The 19,700-nt window shown below is 35.6% G+C and overlaps 1 long non-coding RNA gene across 2 annotated transcripts in view; it reads right to left on the bottom strand.

Moving 5' to 3' along the window:
- Positions 1–1,593: 1,593 nt before the first annotated feature.
- Positions 1,594–19,700, bottom strand: part of LOC127544144 (uncharacterized) — a 72,897-nt gene continuing 54,790 nt past the window's right edge. For both annotated transcript variants that reach the window (XR_007949382.1, XR_007949381.1), the window contains exon 4: positions 1,594–2,579. This is a non-coding gene — a long non-coding RNA (uncharacterized LOC127544144). The remainder of the gene's footprint in view (positions 2,580–19,700) is intronic.

Genomic DNA, 19,700 nt, shown 5'->3' with positions numbered 1-19,700 from the left:
GCTAGACCAAAAGAAGGTCTTATATACCACAAGTGGTTTGGATTATGATATAATCATTTTGAGGTCTTGAGTTAAGTATTGTCTGAAGTTTTAGGGGTCATATCCCACCCTATGGGATATAGAACTAGAGTTCTGGGATGGGAACAAGAGTATAGTACTTGTTAGTGGCAAGGAACAGGGATTGTGAATATGTATTAGATGGCCCTGGGAAATATGGAAAACAATCTCTCAGTGCAAACCTGATGCTGGTCCAAGCAATACACTTCGCCAGAGGGTAATATCAATCTGAGTACAAAGAATTATTGTTATGTCAAGCTCAGGACACTACCTGGGCTTTAGTTCTGGGAAATGGGATATCTCCACAATATTTTGACAAAGTACTGCCAAAGAATATTGCTAAACAGCTACTAATGCAGATGTTACTTGGGGAAAAGCTCACATTAGGGATGGAAAGAATTAGGCTTCCTACCAGGGTTCATTCCCATCAGTCTTCATTTTCTTGTGCAATGCAGGCCCAGTCAGTGCAATGCAGGCCCAGTCAATTCAGTAATATCTGGGTGAGGGATGAGGGATGGTGGTAGGGCAGAGTAATACTCATCTTCCTTGCCCTGGGTTATAGAAGAGATATTTTAGTAATGACATCTATCAGTCAATTCACTAGTCTCTAAGAGAAGAAAGTGATGGGATTTGGAATTGGGAGTTGGCAGTCCAGGGTCTAGGTGAAAAAGCTAGAAGAGTCACACTGTAGATTGGCATCTACCTTTCCCACAACACTATTTCAAAAAAGCTCTAGATGTATTTCTCACTGATTGCATGAAGTGTATTGATCTGTTCCTCAGTGGCCCTACTCCCAGTAAATTTCCTGATCAAAGTACTCTTCCCTGTCCATAATTCCCTTGTAAATCTTGTTTCCTCTTTAGAGTAAGCTCCTTGTGGACAAGAGTGGTTCTTGCGTCTGTATTTATATTTCCTATTTTCTGTGTCATGGCATTCAGTTTCCTCCTCTTGTAAAACGAGAGGTTTGAACTAGAAAATCTCTAAGGACCCTTTCAGCTCTAAAGTCTATAATATCTAAGACTGAGCACGTAATAATCCCTTAATGAATGCTTCATTCATTCATTCATACATTCATTCGTTCATGTGGGAGGCCATGATATAAAGAGAAAAGAAGATCTGTTAGAGGGATGAAATTTCAGCACCCTGGGAAAAAGCCCTAGACACTCTGACCTAATTACATTTCTGACTACCATTAAGGCCTTACCTAAGGAATAAAAAAGGCATTTCATGTTCAGAGGGAAGTAAGTGAATACTGCTATCTTAGGAATGCAAAGCTCTACCCTTATTGCTTCAGGTCTAGCCTGGCAGAAAGAATTTCTGAAAGCATACCTTATTACAACCTTTGAAAGTACATAGATGAAACTCCTGTGTTGCATTAAGTGTCATGCAGAAAAATGAATTTTTGTTCATAGGAGATGTTACTATAAAACTGACCAAGCAATAGTTGTAAAAGACATCAACTTAACAGTGGTATCACCAATTTCATTTCCATTCTATTCTGCCTACAAATGTTTATTGATGACTCATAATATACAAAGCACTGTGCTAGCAATTGGAGGGGAATGGCCTTTTGGGTTGTTTTTGAGTCTCTTTTAAAGAGAAGGCAGCTAGAAAATACAGTGGATTAAGTACCAAGCCTGAAGTCACGAAGACATATCTTCATGGGTTCAAATCTAAACTTAGATACTTTCTAGCTTTATGACTCTGGGCAAGTCAATTAACCCAGTTTCCTCAATTTGTCCAGTTTTCCTCATTTATAAAATGAGCTGGAAAAGGAAGTGGCAATCCACTCCAGTATCTTTGCTGAGAAAAATCCAAATGGGGTCACGAGGAATCAGGCATGACTGAAAATGACTAACAACTCTTTTAAAGATGTAATGAAAACCACATTCTATTTGGAATCAGAAAATCTGGATTCAAAACCCTAGCTCACTTATTTAGTACCTACATTATTTTTAGCCATTGATCCCTCTCTCTGAAATTCAGTTTCCTCATCTGTAAAAGAAGAGGATTTTTACTAGTTAATCTCTAGAATCTCTTCAAGCTCAAAAACCCATAATTCTACTCCTTTACTTCTGATTTGGAACAACTCATCTGCAAGAACCCATCCACATTGGTCGTTCTTTGTCCTTTTCTCCTGTTACCCTTCTCTGTCTCTGAAATTTAAACCTGAACTAGAGCTAAAATTGCCTTAAATTCAAAGTTCAAGTCAGAATTGGTGGAATGGGTGAGGTAGAGGTAGGCAAAAACTTCAATACCTTTCTATTTTTCCCACTTTGAATTGAAGCCTGACAATTAACAAAAAAATAAGCCAAACCTTAGTCAAAATGCTGGAATGTGTTCCTCATGGCTACAGAAAGCAGACCTTCATCATCATCCTCCATTTAGTGTGATGGCCCTCAGGGAGCAAGGAGCCTTTGAGAAACTCTCTCCCCCATACCTGGTGATTTTTAATCCTTACAAAAGCAGACAGGTAATGCTGGTCCTCCTTTTGGAAGAAAAGAGGTGGCAGGGAGCTGGATCTGCAAAAGCAAAGACAAGGAAATCTGGGATGTGCCGCCTAAAATAGCCTGGCTGTCTCATCACCTTTGAAAAACAAAACCACAAATGCCAGCAAGCTGGTGGGAAGATGTGCAACTTCATCTGAAGAGATCAATGTTTTCTCTCTTCATATATTAACTCATGCCTTAAATGGAATCTGTCAAGGGAAACTTTTGATGAGGGCTGGCTTTGAAACTTTGATGGGGAAGTAACAATGTATTACTATGTAGGAAATGAAGCTTTGTATCATCACATGTACCCAGAAGACTTGTCTCCATTCATCAAGAGGAAAAATTATGACTGATTGTGGATTGAGGGTAGATGGGTGGGGAATGGTATCACTTCACCAAGACTTTTAATTCTCAAAAATTATAAAATTACTACTGAGACAATAAGTGTGTTAATGAAAATGAGAACACCAAAAAAAAGCTGAACCTTATCTAACTGCCACTGACCAATGAAAATCTTAGAAGAGAAATGAGGAAATGTGCCTCCTTCCTTTCCTTGGAGAGTTGTGGGACTATGAGTGCAAAATGGCATAGGCTGTCAGATGTACATCCTCAATTGGTATTGCTAAAGTATTTATCTGAATTCTAAGGGAAGATGGTATTGCTGGGAAGGGGGCTGCAAGATCTAATAGCAAAAGAAATCAATAAAACTTAGAAAAGAATAATGAAACCTAGGAATGAGCAGGAAAATGCATCTTTTCTTTTTCTTTTTTTTTTTTTTTTTGCTGAGGCAATTGGAATTAAGTAACTTGCTCAGGGTCACACAGCTAGGAAGTGTTAATTGTCTGAGACTGAATTTGAACTCAAGTCCACCTTACTTCAGGGCCAGGGCTCTATGCACTGAGCCATCTAGCTGCCCCCAAACCATACATTTTTAACAATAGATCAGCAAGCATATTTTTTAAATGCACTTACTCTGTGCCAGACATTCTACTAGATACTGAAGATCCCAACATATGAAAACAAGGCTTCCTTTGAAGAAGGTGACACTCAAATTGGGATGAAGATAGGGTTATCATCTATTAATATGTGATATATATAAATAAATATATATAAATACCAACATATAATATATATAAATGTATATAAAGTAATTATAAATATAACTGTAAAGAGAATAAATATAAATTCAAGATAGTGAGGGAGAGAGGGTCCTCCTACCAGCTGGTAATGAGGAGGATCTAAAAAGGTTCAAGTCAGTTATTTTGCCCACCTGAGAGCATCTGCATTAATTAGACAAAGTACTTTTTTAAGTGATGAGAAATCCACAAAATTAGATTTGAAAATTACATCATAGCCATTTTTGGTTTTTCCTCAGGGCAAATGAGAATATTAAAAAAAATAAGTTTTTCTGCTTATTCTCAAATTTGAGTATAGATTGTACTTTTAGTCATGCATTCCCTTTCATATTACTCATGGACAGCTAAAGTAAGAATTGTTAGCATATATGGACCTCATTTCTTAGCAGCTGGGTCACTGGGTGAAATCACTTACAAGGTAAATTCAAAGCAAATTGTAACCAGAAGAGAGATGACTGCCCACCAGCCTGTGACACTGATTTGTGTTTTGTTCATTTTGTATTTCATGATTGTCCTGTACTTGAAGAGGAAGATTAATTGGTAGTTGGTTAGTAGAAGAATGGATCAAATCCTGCCCACTCATAAATACACATATCCTCTTTTCCAGGAGGAAATCCCAGTCTGCAGTCTCTAGGAATTACACACACCACATATATCTCAAAGCAGGAGCTGGCTCAGTGCCTAGAATTTATAAGGTCATGAAACTTATTGCTTCAAGAATGGGGAAGGAGCCAGGACCTCATGTGATTTTACTTCTTCCGAGAACAGAAAATTCCTGCTCCTCCTTTCTTTTATTTCTTCTTCGGTCATCCAGGTAAAACCCAATTCCCAGGTGTAAAACTTTTCAAACCTTACAGAAATACGATATGTTTCCTTTCAGCCCACATCCTGATCTTAGATGGGAAATTTTTTTCTCTCTGCCTTGTGGCATTTCAGTAGTTAATGTGGGTGAGTCAAATTATCCTACTCCAATTCATACTATTTTAGGATTCTTAGATTTTCTTAGCCATGGTTTTCTTCTGTCTAAATCTGCCCGGCTGAGTTGGAAGCTGCCCAGAATCTTTCTCTTGGAAATTACATTTGTGCAACCAGGGTATATTTGTCGTTCCGCCCACTCTCCAGCCATTTTTGAGAAGTGCAGAACAAGTCACATGACTGTCATCAGTGTATTTGCACCCTCTTTTTGTTTAAAAACATAATCTGCATTACAAATTGCACCAATTCCTGTATGTAGTAAGTCATCATTCAATAAAAAGCACAAATGTATGCCTGTCACATTCCACATAATAAACTGCAAGTAAATACATCTTTTCTTTTTCCAAATCAGTCTGTAAGTGGTATCTTTATTTTCTCCATTATATACCAAGTTTGCAATCAGCTATATTCTTGGTTGTCTAAGGCCAAATCTGCAAAGCTTAAGTGAAGTGGAGACTTGTAGAGTTACCTGGTGGACTGGGGAAGGTATAAACAGTTACATGGCAAAAATGATTCTGTTTTCTAATTCAGTGTCACATCAGTTGTTGCTATGCAATAGAAAGTAGATTGGCTGTGCTGCTCCTCACTTTTTCTAGCAATCATGAAGGGGTTGGGACAAAATCAGCACAGACCACACTTCCCACTGGCTCAGAGGAGGAACTTTTTCTATTAGTCCTTCCTCCTACCTTTCTTCCCCCACCTTTCTTCAGCATCAGGGAAGCAGGAGAGAATTTAGTCCCAGGAGCTCACTTGTCCTAGTGAGCTCTACTCAGAGTTAGGATGATAATGGAAGAGTAGATTCTTTAATCATAGGGGAAATAATTTGCCCCAGATCTACATGGAGTCCTTTCTCTACTCTTAAGAAACCTAAATAATTAAATAATTTATAAAAATTGAAGTAAGATTATCTCACTGCCAGGTGTTCCCTTGACCACTAAGCAAAAACTAAAGGATTATAACTATGCTCTCTGTAAAATCAAAAAACCATTCCTAGCATAGACTGATTACAAGCTAGGACAGACCCAAAGGCAATGGAAAAAAAAAACCTAAACCTCAATTAAAAGGGAAGAAAACAAGCATTTATTAAGCTTTTACTGTGGTGCCAAATATTGCTATGTACTTCATAAATATTGCCTCATTTGATCATTAATTATAAAAGAAGAATCAGCAATCTTTTTCTTAGGAAATTATATTTATGATACTGGTATATATCTACCATCATTAGCAGGAGGAGTTAGGAGAAGAGGTGAGAAAAGTAAACTAGGAAATGGTGGGATCTATTGTTTGTTTAGCTCATCCATACAAAATTGGATGAGGGAAGTAGCTAAATAATGGAAGAGTGAAGAGAAAAACAAGGAGAGTGGAAGGGGGAAAGGAGAGGGAGGAAAGGAGAGAGATACAGAGACAGAGAGAGATGTGGTAGGGAGAGTCGAAGGGAAAGAGGGAGAGAGAGTTGGACCCGAAAATCTGCTGCTGGGGAATGTTGAATGAAGCTTCTGGCCATGCTGGCTGCTGGACATTGGACCCATTGTCCTGCTCCTACCATCTCCTCTGTTCAATTCCTGTGACTTAAAAACTGATATCTGTGCTCCAAACTTGGATCTAGCTTTATGACAAGATCTCATACACCAATTCCAAATTATATGATTTTTTTTTCCTTAAGAGGATTGAGGGGTCCTTTCTGTCCTATTAGCACTGACCCCTCCCATTATGTTTACATCGTGGAATATAACAATGGAGGGGACCTGTGAGATCATTTATTCCACGCCCCTTGATTCACAGCTAAGGAAACAGAGGTCCAAGTAAGTTAAGTCACTTAACAGTCACATAAGTAGTAAGTGCCTGATCCAGTACTGAACTCAAATTCTCTGATTCTAAATCCAGCACCCTTTACATGTATCTGGTTTCTGGTGGGGGGGATTCAATATAATCAGTATAGAAGGAAAACTAGACCCAATGAACAGAAGTTATAGGAGGTTTATTTGTGTTTAATATAAGAATTCCTAGTCTAATAGTGGTATGGTTTTGTGTTGCTATGATGTATTGATGAGAGGAGCTTGTACTCCTTCTTAATCATTCCCCTTACCCCATAATCAGAGCTATTCTATTTTGTGATTTTCTCTCTTAGCTAAGATCCCTTTGACCCTGTCTCCTTCTGGAGAATGATATTTATTTTCAAATCTTAAAATAAAGAATGGGAAGGAAAACAAACAAAAGTTCCATCTTCCATAATAAGCCAGATTGCGACATCTAGCCAATACTGCCATTACCTAGAGAGAAAAGTATTGGAAAAGAAACAACAATTTGTCTCTCACTTTCTTTTCCATTTCTTTATTCCTCTATCTTCCTATCTCTTTCTATCTCACACTGTCTGTATCTCTATTTCTCTAAGTCTTTCTGTGTTTGTCTTTGAATATCTCTGTCTCTTTGTCTTTGTCTCTTGGTTTCTCTTGTTAGCTCTGAGCTCCCATGCAGAAAACCATCCCTTCAAAATACCACAGATATAAATCTCTTTTTCTTTCCTTTCTTAGATGCTCCTTTATGGTCCCTCTCTGCTGCATTTGCGCAAAGACAGAGTTAAGCAATATAATCATTAACAATATGTATCATAATTTGTTATTTAAAAAAGACAGTAAACCAAAGTACACTTTCAAGAAAAAGAGATTAGTTTCAAGAAATAAATGACTGCTTTCTCTGAATAATGGGAAGGAAAGGGGAGAAGCAAAACAGAAAATAGACAATATTTTAAAGAACAGAAAAATTGAAAAATCATTGCCAGAAGGAATAAAAAGTCTAGCATAGAGAATTCATTGCCAGAAATCACTGCCAGTAGTCCCAAAGAAATTTCAGCCATACAGTATCCATTCTGACAGGCTTCATGCAGTCTCATGGGCCCACACTTCCCCAATCTTGGACCCCAGCACTCAAGAGCTCAGCTAAAGTGGCTTCCTCTGTAGTTCCTCTCTCTCCATGTCATGCTTTCTCATCTCTAGCTGCTTTTTCTGATAGCTAAAGCCCCTCTTTTACTTCTATGTGATCCTCTAGAACCCACATCCTTGCTTCTTGCTCAACTTCTGTTGCACCCAAATCCCTAAGAATGGTAGGGACTAGTTTGAGAGTCGAAGTCTGCCCCTATTAAGGCAACTCCCTGACTGATCAAGAAGAAAAATGCAAGTGTGATTTCTGCCTGAACCAGCAGGCTATCTATCTCCAACATTCTGATCTCCTTGGCAACGCCAAGACAGTGCTATACTAGTAATTAAAGCTATCCAAAAATAGAATGATTTGCCTCTGTAGGTACTGAGTTTTCCATAACTTGGGGCTGTGCAGCAGACGCTGTACAACCATTCATCAAGGATACTTTGGCAAGGATTCCTGCTTTAAGAGTTAGACTATAGGGCTTCTGAAGGCCCTTTCAATGCTAAAATTGTAGTATTATATTGCAGCCATCATCATTACAGCTATTAGTTTCATCATCACTACTGTAATGGCTTCCTAAAATAGGTCTCCCTCCTCAAGCCTCTTCCTCCTCCAATTTATATTCTACCCATTTTGCCAAAGTGATTTTTCTTAAGTGTTAAGCTGACCATGCCATTGACCTATTAAAAAAAAAAAAAACAACAGGGATCCCCTGTTGCCTTAGGATAAAATATAAACTCCTCTTTTTGGCTTTTACAACATTTCCCAATGTGTCCTAAACCTCTTTCCTACCGCATTATTCTTTCCTCTCCTTTGGTTCTCTATGGTATGGTTAAACTGGCTATCTAGCTTCTCTGAACACATGTTCTGCTCCATTTTCCATCTATCTATTGGTCATACTCAGAATGCTCTGTCTCTTCATCTCAGTTTTGTATAATAGCTTATGTCCTTTAAAAATCAATCCATGGAGTGGACTTCCAGGAGTGGAGCCAAGATGGCGGAGATGACACACATTTCTCTCTGACCTTCTCTACAACCCTCATCCTAATTATGAAATCCAGCCTCTGAATTAGCTCTGGATCAGCAGAACCCACAGATATTGGGAGTACAACAAATTATCAGCAGAAGATAATTTCAAAGATTGCCAGAAAAGGTCTATTTCAGTAGGAAACAGGAGGCAGGCAGCCAGTGCAAGCAGCTGAGTACAAATATCAGCACAGACAGTGCAGAGTCCTGGGGCAGTGCACTCTCAGGGTGGTGGTCAGACTCCACATGGCAGAGAATCTACAGGGAAGAATCTACAGCAGTGTTGGCCACTCTGCCCTGGTTGCAAGCCAGTAGATCAGGAGAAAAGTTAGAAAACATCCAACACAAACACAAAAAATCAATATCAGGTCTCATGGGACTTGGCCAACACCCACCCAGAACTGGGAGTGAATCATCATTGACCCAGCACAGCTGCAACAACTTGGAAAAACTCCCCTCCACCCACCCACCTCCCTAAAGACAGACCTTAACTTTAAAAAAAAATTTAATGAGTAAAAAAGTAAAGATGACTCTGATGCTAGACTGCTACTGTGGTGAAAGAGAAGAACAGATTTCAAACCCTGAAGAGATTCCAGGCAAATTGTTTCCAGATGAAGCCCTAAAAGGCAATAGAACCTTGTCCTCACTACACAAGGCTCTCCTAGAAGAAATTTAAAAGGATCTTAAAAGACAGAAGAAAAATGGGGAAAGGAAATGCAAATTTTGCAAGAGAGTTTGGAAAAGGCAACACAGAGAGTATCTGAAGAAAATTCACCACAAAAATAGACTTAATGAAATGGAAAAAGCATAAAATTCATTAAAAGATAAATTTGATAAAATGGAAAAAGAAAGCAACTCCCAGAAAAACAGAATTTGTGAAACAGAAAAAAAAGAATATAACTCCTTAAAAAACAATTTGTGAAATGAAAAAAAAATTTTTCCATAGAACAAACAACTCATTTAAAAATCCAATTGGACAAATACAAAAAGAAGTAAAAAAGGAAAATGAAGAAAATAATTCACTAAGATTCAGAATTGAAAAAATGAAAATGAATGACTCAATGAGACAACAAGCATAACCAAAAAAATAGAAAAAATGTAAAATACCTAATTGGGAAAACAACCAACTTGGAGAACAGATATAGGAGAGACAATCTAAGAATGATTGGACTCCCTGAAATACATGATGAAAAAAAGAGCCTAGACATTGTCTTTCAGGAAATCATTAAAGAGAATTGCCCAGATATCAAAGAATCAGAAGATAAAATGACCATTGAAAGAATTCACCAAATGCCTCCTGAAAAAGGCCTTAAAATTAAAACCCCAAGGAATATCATGGCTAAATTTGAGAACCATTGGACCAAGGGAAAAAAAATATTACAAGCAGCCAGAAATAAACAATTCAAATATCAAGGATCCATAACTAAGATTATTCAAGACCTGGCAGCTTTTACTTTACAGGATCAAAGGGCACGAAATCTGATATTCTGAAAGATGAAGTAACTTGGAATGCATCCAAGAATAAATTACTCTGCTAAACTGAACATTTTCTTTCAGGGAAGAAGATGGACATTCAGTGAAATTGGTAAATTCCATTTATTTTTGATGAAAAGACCAGAGCTAAACAAAAATTCTGACCTCCAAATATAGAACTCAAGAGAAGCATAAAAAGGTTAAAAAAAAAAAACTCTTGAGAACTGTATTTCTGTTATTGGTATACATTAAGAGTACATGTATAATTTGATTTTACTGTTAATATAAAAAAGAAACTAGAGCTGGAAAGGGGATTGTAACAGAAAAAAGGGAAAGTGGAGGTAAAATGAGGGAAATTACATCTCTGGAGGAGGCAATAATAATTGAAGGAAAGAAAGGAGAGTGATAAATATTGTGTGAATCCTACTTTTATCAGATTTGGCCCAAAGAAAGAATATTAGATATTTTGGTTTCACTGAGAAACATCTCTCATCTTATAGAAAAGTGGGAAGGGAAGGGGGAAAGGGAAAGGGGTAGACTAAATAGAAGGAAAAGAGAAATAGTAGGGGAAAGGTATAAAAAAGCGGAGGGTCTCTAAAGGGGAGGACTGCTTGAAGCAAGTAGTGCTTATAACAAGTAGTACTTATAAGTAAAATACTGGGGAGGAGGGTAAGGAGAAAAGGAAAGAAAAAAGTATAATTTGGGTTAATAAAATGGTAAGAAATACAGAATTAATAATTTTAACTGTAAATGTGAATGGGGTGAACTCTCCCATAAAACTCAAGCAGATAGCAGACTGGATTAAAAGCCAGAATCCTACAATATGTTGTTTACAAGAAACACATTTAAAACAGAGCAATATATAGTATTAATATACTATAAAAGTATAAGCATAAAGTAAAAAGTATAAAAGTAAAAGGTTGGAGCAGAATCTATTATGCTTTAGGTGAAGTAAAAAAAGCAAGGGTAGCCATCTTGATCTTAGATCAGGCAAAAGCAAAAATTGACCTAATTAAAAGAGATAAGAAAGGAAACTATAGCTTTCTAAAGGGTACCATAGATAACAAAGCAATATCAATATTAAACATATATGCATCAAGTGGTGTAGCACCTAAATTCCTAGAGAAATTATGAGAGTTGCAAGAAGAAATAGACAGCAAAACAATAATATTGTGAGATCTCAAACTTGCTCTCTCAGGACTAGATAAATCAAACCACAAAATAAATAAGAAGTCAAAGAAATTAATAGAGTACTAGAAAGACTAGATATGATAGATCTTTGGAGAAAATTGAATGGAGACAGAAAGAAGTACACTTTCTTCTCAGCAGTTCATGGAAACTATACAAAAACTGACCATATTTTAGGACATAAAGACCTCAAAATCAAATGCAGAAAGGAAGAAAGAGTACAGACATTTTTTTTAGATCACAATGCAATAAAAATTACATTCAATAAAGGACCAGAGGAAAATAGACCAAAAAGAAATTGGAAACTAAATAATCACATCCTAAAGAATGTATGAGTGAAAACAGTAAATCATAAACACAATCAATAATTTCATCCAAGAGAATGACAATAATGAGACAACATACCAAAATTTGTGGGATACAGCCAAAGCAGTAACAAAGAGAAATTTTATATCTCTAGATGCTTATTTGCATGAAATAAAGAAAGAAAAGATCAATAAATTGGGCTTGCAACTAAAAAGGCTAGAAAAAGAATAAATTAAAAAACCCCAATCAATACCAAACTTGAAATTTTAAAAATAAAAGGAGATCAATAAAATTGAAACTAAAAAAAATTATTGAACTAATAAATAAAACTAAGAATTGGTTTTATGAGAAAGCTAACAAAATAGATAAACTTTTAGTTAATTTGATTAGAAAAAGGAAAGAGGAAAATCAAATTGTTAGTCTCAAAAATGAAAAGGGAATACTATTCACCAATGAAGAAGAAACTAGAGCAATTATCAGCAGTTACTTTGCCCAACTTTATGCCAACAAATTTGATAACCTAAGTGAAATGGATGAATACCTACAAAAATATAGATTGCCCAGATTAACAAGAGGAGGAAATAAATTACTTAAATAATCCCATTTTAGAAAAAGAAATAGAACATGCTATTAATCAACTCCCTAAGAAAAAATCCCCAGGACCAGATGGATTTACATGTGAATTCTACCAAATATTTAAAGGACAATTAACTCCAATACTATGTAAACTATTTGAAAAAATAGGGAATGAAGGACTCCTACCAAATTCCTTTTACAACACAGACATGGTACTGATACCTAAACCAGGTAGAATGAAAAGAGGAAAAGAAAATTATAGACCAATCTCCCTAATGAATATTGATACAAAAATCTTAAGTAAAATATTAGCAAAGAGATTACAGAAAATCATCCCCAGGATAATACATCATGACCAAGTAGGATTTATATCAGGAATGCAGGGCTGGTTCAATATTAGGAAAACTATTACCATAATTTACAATATCAATAACCAAATTTTTAAAGAAAAACCATATGATTGTCTCAATAGATGCAGAAAAAGCATTTGATAAAATCCAACACCCATTCCTACTAAAAGCACTAGAGAGAATAAGAATAAATGGACTTTTCCTTAAATAGTCAGTAGCATCTATTTAAAACCATCAGCAAGCATCATATGTAATAGGAATAAACTAGAACCATTCCCAATAAGATCAGGGGTGAAACAAAGTTGCCTACTATCACCATTGCTATTTGATATTGCATTAGAAATGCTAGCCTTGGCAATAAGAGAAGAAAAGGAAATTAAAGGAATTAGAGTAGGTAATGAGGAACCAAACTATCACTCTTCACAGGTGATATGATGGTATACTTAGAGAACCCCAGAGAATCAACTAAAAAGCTATTAAAAATAATCTGCAGATACAAAATAAATTTACACAAATCATCAGCATTCTTATATATCACTAACAAAATCCAACAGCAAGAGATACAAAGAGAAATTCCATTTAAAATAACTGTTGATAATATAAAATATTAGGAAATTTATCTGCTAAGGGAAAGTCAGGAACTATATGAGCAAAACTACAAAACACTTTCCACACAAATAAAGTTAGATCTAAACAATTGGAAAAATATCAAGTGCTCATAGATAGATTAAGTGAATATAATAAAGATGATAATACTCCCTAAACTAATCTCTTTATATAGTGCTATACCAATAAAACTATCAAGAAACTAATTTACTGAACTAGAAAAAAATAGCAACAAAATTCATCTGGAAGAACAAAAGGTCAAGAATTTCAAAGGAATTAATGAAGAGAAAAGTAAATGAAGATGGCCTCGTGTACCTGATCTAAAACTATATTATAAAGCAGTGGTCATCAAAACCATTTGGTACTGGCTAAGAAATAGAAAAATTGATCAGTGGAATAGGTTAGGCTCACAGAACAAAATAGCCAATGACCATAACAATCAAGTATTTGACAAACCTAAAGGCCCCAGCTTTGGGGATAAGAATTCACTATTTAACAAAAACTGCTGGGAAAATTGGAAACTAGTATGGCAGAAAGTAGGCATAGACCCATACCTAACACCACATACCAAGATAAGGTCAAAATGGGTTCATGCTCTAGACATAAAGAATGATATAAACAAATTAGAAAAACATAGGATAGTTTATCTCTCAGATTTGTGGAGGAAGAAGGAATCTGTGACCAAAGAAGAGCTAGAGATCATTATTGATCATAAAATAGATAATTTTGATTATATTATGATAAAAAAAAGTTTTTTTTTACAAACAAAACTAATGCAGACAAACTAGAAGGGAAGCAATAAACTGGGAAAACATTTTTATATCCAAAAGATCTGATAAAGGTTTCATTTCTAAAATATATAGAGAATTGACTCAAATTTATAATAGTTCAAGTCATTTTCCAATGGATAAGTGATCAAAGGATGTGAACAGACAATTTTCAGATAAAGAAATTGAAATTATTTGTAGCCATATGAAAAGATGCCCCAAATCACTATTGATCAGAGAAATGCAAATTAAGACAATTCTGAGATACCACTACATACCTGTCAGATTGGCTAAGAAGACAGGAAACGATAATGACAAATGTTGGAGGGGATGTGTGAAAAGTGGGACAGTGATACATTGTTGGTGGAACTGTGAACGGATCCAACCATTCTGGAAAACAGTTTGGAACTATGCTCAAAAAGTTACCAAACTGTGCATACAGTTCCAGCAGTGTTTCTACTGGGATTATATCCCAAAGAGATCTTAAAGGAGAGAAAGGGACCCACAAAAATGTTTGTGGCAGCCCTTTTGTAGTGGCAAGAACCTGGAAACTAACTGGATGCCCATCAATTGGAGAATGACTGAATAAATTATGATATATTAATGCTATGGAATACTATTGTTCTGTTAAGAAACGACTAGCAGGATGATTTCAGAGAGGCTTGAAGAGGCCTACATGAAATGATGCTAAGTGAAATGAGCAGAACAAGGAGACCATTATACATGGCAACTACAAGATTATACAACCATCAATTCTGATGGACATGGCTCTTTTCAAAATTGAGATGATTCAAACCAGTTCTACTTGTGCAGTGACAAAGAGAGCCATCTACACCTGGAGAGAGAAGCATGGGAACAGAGGGTGAAACACAACATATCATTCTCACTCTCTCTGTTGTTATTTGCTTGCTTTTTGTTTTCTTTCTCAGTTTTTCCTTTTCTTCCTTCTTGATCTGATTTTTCTTGTGCAACAAGATAACTGTATAAATATGTATACATATATTGGATCTAACATGTATTTTAACATATTTAACATGTATTGGACTACCTGCCAGTTAGGGGAAGGAGTCGGGGGAAGGAGGAGAAAATTTGGAAGAAAAGGTTATGCAAGGGTCATTGTTGGAAAAATTACCCATGCATATGCTTTGTAAATAAAAAATTTTAATTAATTAAAAAATTATGTTGTGAAAGAAAACATAGATCTTCCACTCTAATTTTTAAAAATCCTCAAGAAAAATAAAATTTTTAAAAAGAGAAGGGAAAATCAATTCATGGAAATTGAATAATGTTCAACAATTGGGGAATGGCTGGATAAGTTATGGTATATGAATGTAATGGAATATTATTATTCTATAACAAATAATGAGTAGGATGATTTTAGAAAAGCCTGGAAAGACTTAAATGAATTGATGCTAAGTGAAGTGAGTAGAAACAAGAGAACATTGTACACAGTAACTTCAAGATTATGTGATGATCAACCCTTATGGACTCTTTTCAATGATAAGATGATTCAGAGCAATTCCAATAGGTTTGTGATGGAAAGTGCCATCTGCATCTGAGAGAGAACTATGGTAGTCTCTCTACCACTAAATGTGGATCAAAGCATAGTATTGTCACCTTTTTTTGTGGTGGTGGTGGTGGTGAATTGTTTGCTTGAATTTTTTTCTTGTGTTTTTTTTTTCTCTTTTGATTTGATTTTTTTTTGCAGCAAGACAAATATAGAAATATTTTTAGAAGAATTGTACATCTTTAATCTGTAATGGATTGCTTGCTGTCTTGATAGGAGGAAGAAAAGAGAATGGGAAAAAATTTGGTTTTGCAAAGGAGAATATTGAAAAATATCTTTGCATGTATTTGGAAAAATAAAATATCTTATATATAAAAAGAATCAATTCAATAATGAATTCTTTCTTGACTCTCCCAATTACTAATTTCTTCTCTTCCCAAACTATCTTGTATTTATTATCTATATACATATGTGTGTAAATAACTTCCCCAGTTGCTCCTTATAAGATCCTTATAAGCTCCTTGAGGACAGGTGCTGTTTCTTTATTTCTTTGCAATCCTATCATCTAGCACAATGCCTGTTACATGGTAGATCCTTAATAAATCTTTATTAATTGGTTGATAGATCTTTACTATCATCATCATGACCATCACACAAAAAAAATTCATCAGGTACCTATTTTTGAGTGATACTGTAATATATGTAAGGCACCATACCTTCCTTATTCTTGAAAAATTTAAAATCTAATATTAACCCCAATATGAATAAACAGATGCATTTTTCTGAAAAGGAGTAAGTTCTAAGTAGTCAAAAACATTGAAATAATTAAAGAATGCTTTTATAATGCATTAAATATAAAAATGGGCTTCATGTACATTATATCATACTGAACATTGGAGTGGCAGAAAATGGGGAATCCTGAGAAAGTATGTTTTTGGATTTAAATAGACACAGGAGAGATTTGCAGCCTTTCCTTCATTTGAACTGCCCATTTTGCTTTTTTATTACCTTTATATACCTCTTTATTATATCCATCCCTATTATGTGACTATGCATTCCTGCACAGATCTAAATAGCATCTCTACCAAGTGTGTCCCTGACCTGTCATTTTCTGTTCATAAACAAAAGTGAACCAGGAAGATAAAAGCTCATTGAGCCCTTTAGAAATAAAAGCAGATTTTATTCCCACTAAAGAAAGGTGAGCAGCACATAGACCCAAGTAAAATTAAACAGAATCATAAAACTCATAACAGAAACAAGAGGCAGTCTGAAAATGAACAAAGAACAAGGATGCATTAGATACAGTGACTGGCATTCAAACAATGGAGACTGGGCTGTGCTTTTCCGGTTGTGATTAGAGTGAGCAGTTCTGCCTCTCTCTACAAGTCTTTTCTGGTAACCCTGAAAAAACACAGATCTGAGAAAAATTCAGTAAGAGGCATAATGGCCAAGAGTAAGATAACTATTAGGTTGCTAGGAGGATTTGTTTGAGGAATTAGGACCCTAAGGGAAATAAAAGGAGAACAGACAATAGGTGGCAGGATATTAAGCTGTCAAGATTTTTGCCATAAGTTGGGAGGCAAATGTTGTTTCCTTCTGATAAACTCTAAATAGTATTTAAAGAAAACAATGTCTTGGTTTATAACTGTAAAATCCTTTGGCTTCCCTGTCCTTAACCTTTATGAAGGCATATATAACTTTAAAGAAGACATACATTTTTTGAAAGTTGCCTATAAAGCAAATTACTACATACTGTACCATTTTTTATTCCACTGATTTTCATCATGAAAGAGATATATTCTTTTAGGAACATAATAAATTTAGAAAAAGTCAGACACTAGATATGCTGCATACCAAATAATGTATCAAAAATTGGAAATGATTCTATATTAACATACAAGGAAAAAATTGTTTACTGATGTAGGAATCAATTCCCATCAGTTCACTAAATTGTAGGGTTAAGCACATAGTTCAATAGCTAATGAGGAGAAAAAAATGCAATGATAATGTAGGAAACTAAAGAATCATCAACATAACCTATTTAAACAAACTGGATGCTGGAAAATGGATAAAGGAACTGACATTGACACTCATTATCACCTCTTCCTAAAGATGTTTAACTGATAGAAATCAGTCCCAAAAATATTAAGAGCAAAAGAAACTAGAAACCACCTCTGCTCACAAATGTAATTTCAAACTAACTAAAGGGATATGATATTTAAAGCTTCAGAATAGAAATGTATATTTAAAATCTCATAGAGGACTATTATGAAAGATTATAAGAAATATTAGCTCATAAAATAGCAAAAAGTTGTGTAGGGAAAAACAAGACAACAGAAATATTGTCCAAAATCCACTTAAATAATGTTATCACAAAACTCTTGAAGGGTAAAAGTGAAATAACAACAAACTGATGAAAAATATTAAAAAAAATTATGAAGGTTTTTATAATGAACTCCGTACAGCATTAATGACATTGGAGGAACACATGCAAATGTTAACATCACATGTCTGGATTGGTATATGAAGAAACAGTGATGTTATTAAAGAAAATAAAAATAGAAAAAGTAACTAGCTTAAAATAAGTATACACAGAGAAGATCTGTCCTGGAGGTGATCACATTTTAAGAGATTTCAAAAACTTGATAAACATCTCAGACCTGAGAGAGAGAGAGAGAGAGAGAGAAAGGGAGGGAGGGAGGGAAGAAAAAGGTGACTGAGGTAACAGTAACTTGACCAACTTTTCAACTTCACAATTTCACAAATAGTTATGAGAATGAGGCATCCAAGCAGACTCTCTGTTTCTCTTTCTTTCTGTCTCACTGAGTCTTCTTATCCCTCTCAGGCTGGAAATACACCAGTCATAGACCCCACTCCTGATCAGCCCAGAGATTTTGATCTGCTCCATTTCAAAATTAGGGCATTTCATCTTCTTTAGGAATCCTGGTGGTCACTCATTCCTGGGGGCCCACCATTTTGATGCTAGATTCATTGCAGACATGAAATTGACTTTAGCCTTACTGTGTAGCTCAGATATCTTGAGCTTAAGCAATTCATCACCCTTCTTAAACTTCCCTGGTATCAAGTATTATTAGCATGTTCCCCCAGGAGACAATGTCTATGGGTGAACAGAGGGTTTTAGGCATCTCCATCACTCAAGCCTCATGGATCCTTGAAACTGATGTAGCTGATGTAACCACATTTTCTCAGTCTTGTGGGAAAGGAGAAAATTGAAACCTTAGGAGAGCCAAAAAGCACATGTAAGTATTTTGATGGATAGTCACCAGGACTTCCCAAAAGACTGGTACTGCCATGATTATGAGATTTAGAGGGTCAAGAGGTAAGAATCCATTCTAGTTTTTGAATCTTACAGTAACTTGGTTCACCAAAACTCCCTTTTATTATTGAAATAGGAGAGACTACTTGTGAATATAATAAATTAATAAAATAGCAACTGAAGCAAAATGCAAACACTACTTTTTGGATTCAAGGCAAACCTTTGAACTTAAGACAGGAAAAATAGCCCATAATAGAGACCAAAGGCATTTGGGAGGAAGATACTTGAGATAATGATATGATAAACTTTACCCTAATGTGTATCTCAACTATTTGCATCTCTAAGTAACTAAAATCCAGGACTTAATTATTTGCATCACAGTAGATCTTATTTGTTTAGAGAAAACTTTAGGAACTTCAGTCTGCTGGTTGATACTTTGTATCAAGCTGATGAGCATTGAATTATATATATTTTGTCTCTCTGATCAATAAACTTTGAGGAGTTCATATTCGAGACTCTCCACCTGGCCCTAGAAAATTCATACCCTTAATTCACTACAGGAGCTGAACTCCAACAGTGAGAAGCCACAACATTGTAAGAAGCTACAGTTTTTTCTTTCCAGTTATTTCTTTCAGGATCAATAGGCATGACTTATATTAGTCAGTGCCCTTATTCCAAGCCTGGAAGAAGGGGAGGATGGGTGGGACACATTATCCTACTGAAGAGAAGACAACAGAGAGATACTTATCTGCTTCTCAAGGCAAGTTTTCTCCTGCTTCTACTTCCCATAACACTCTCACTAGACTATAGTGAGGGTTTTAAGTCTGGGTATAAGTTTAGCTAAAAGACAGCTAGGTGGCACAGTGGAGCACTGGGTCTGGAATTGGAAAGATCTGATTTCAAATCCTAAGATACTAAGACACTTACTAGCTGCATAGCACTGGGAGAGTCACTTAATCCTGTTTTCCTTCCATTTCCTCAACTGTAAAACAAAGCTAGAGAAGGAGATGACAAACCACTCCAGCATATTTGCCAAGAAAACCCC

Source organism: Antechinus flavipes, chromosome 1, assembly GCF_016432865.1.
Source record: "Antechinus flavipes isolate AdamAnt ecotype Samford, QLD, Australia chromosome 1, AdamAnt_v2, whole genome shotgun sequence".
Lineage (NCBI taxonomy): Eukaryota > Metazoa > Chordata > Mammalia > Dasyuromorphia > Dasyuridae > Antechinus > Antechinus flavipes.
This window is presented reverse-complemented; position numbering and strand designations above follow the sequence as displayed.